A 1,989-nucleotide genomic window follows, 5' to 3' on the forward strand; every position below is an offset into this window, starting at 1 on the left:
TTAGCACACATTTCCTTGACACTGAAGGCTTGGTTAAGTCTCTGTTACATGACCTCAGGGCCATTGTATGTCTCCTTTACTCTCATTAAAATTTCAACTAAAAACCAGTTTTGGAAATATTGTCTGCAATATTTGTCTTTCCATCCAGATAGTAAGCCTCTGAGAGACTGCACATGTCTTGTTACCATGGCATTCCATGTGCTGGCAGAGTGCCCAGCAACTGCTGATTTCCAAATAAATATTATTGGGTAAATGAACGAATGAGGAGATACGATTAGGAGCACAGGCTAGACCTGGATTGGGGAAAGCCTTGAATTTGATGCTAAGTATTTTGCGTAAACAAGGATGTCTACATTTGTAAAAATAATTAGGAGGCTGAATCAATGTTTAGATGTGAGAGGGTAGGACTATGCAATAACTTACAACTCCAGGCCTGAGTTCTAAATCAATTCAAGGTAGACACAGAAATCTGGCAAAACTTTTTTGTTTCCTGTGTATACGTATGTTCAAGTTCTCATTTTCTACTTCATTTCTCTCTCGTCTGTTCTCTGTAATGTCAACATTTTTCCTGAGGAAATCTCTCTTCTTCCGGCCTATCTGCCTTTACTGTACTTGCATTCTTCCACCGCTCCTGTTCTAACAGTAAGGATGAAGCATATTTTCCCAAACACCCCAGCGCCTCCTTGATTTCCTGTGCAGATCTGATTTCTAGAAACATAGGTTTTTTCAATTGTCTTCTTAACTTTTGGACCTGCAACAATTTTATCGAGTTATTTCTCTGCTTCATTCTAAGCAGATGATATAGTCTCTTAATAATAAGAGCATCCGTATCTCTTAATTTATTAATTAATAAAAGCAGCCACCTTTCTGTAGGTAAGAGCCTTTTTTTCCAGTTCCTGAAATCTAAAAGGATGGTAAGATCTGAGTGTAAGGAACACCTTTCAGGCTATCTGCCTCAGCATAGCCCTTAGGAACCTGTGGAGATATAATTATTTCTCTTGGTTTTGGAGGCAATTAAAAACAACATTTAAAAGGAGCAGAATTAAGAGCAGCTGGTCTAGCATCACTTACCTCTATCTAGTCCAGGTAATAACAACTCAACCCCAAACTTTTTTTTAAATTTCAAGATATTAAGAGGGTACAGATGTTTTTGGTATATGGATACCTTTTATAATGCTTAAGTCAGGGCTTTTAGTGTGCCCATCACCCAAATAATGTTCATTGTACCCCATAGGTAGGTAGTTACCCCTTCCCTCTTTCCCCCTCCCCCTTTTTGATTTCCAATGACCTTTACATGTCTTTGTGCCCATGTGTGCCCATGGATTAGCTCCCAGTTATTAGAGAGTACATGTGGTGTTTGTTTTTCCATTACTGAGACACTTCATTTAGGATAACGTTTCCTGTTCCAACCAAGTTGCTTTGAAAGACATTATTTCATTCATTTATGGCTGAGTAGGACTCCATGGTACATATACACACACCACATTTTATTAATCCACTCATGAATTGATGGGTACTTAGGTTGATTTCACATCTTTGCGATTGTGAATTGTGCTGCAATAAACATTTGAGTGCCGGTGACTTTTGGATAAAATGACTTCTTTTCCTTTGGGTGGATACCCACCAGTGGGATTGCTGCAATAAATGGTAAGTCTACATTTATTTCTTTGAGGAATCACCATACTGTTTTCCATAAAGGTTTTACTGATTAGCAGTCCCACCAACAGTACACAAGCATTCTTTTCTCTCTGCATCCATGCCAGCATCTATTGCTTTTTGACTTTCTGATAAGAGCCATTCTGACTGGTGTAAGGTGGTATCTCATTTTGGTTTTGTATTTCTCAGATGATTAGTGATGTTGACCATTTCTTCACATGTTAGTTGGCCATTTGTCTATCTTCTTTTGAAAAACTTCTGTTCATACCTTTTGCCCACTTTCTAATGGGTTTTTTTGTTTCTTGCTGATTTGTTTGAGTTCTTTGTAGTTTC

The sequence above is a fragment of the Propithecus coquereli genome, unplaced genomic scaffold (genome assembly GCF_000956105.1).
Source record: "Propithecus coquereli isolate 6110/MARCELLA unplaced genomic scaffold, Pcoq_1.0 Scaffold213, whole genome shotgun sequence".
NCBI classification, from domain to species: Eukaryota; Metazoa; Chordata; class Mammalia; order Primates; family Indriidae; genus Propithecus; species Propithecus coquereli.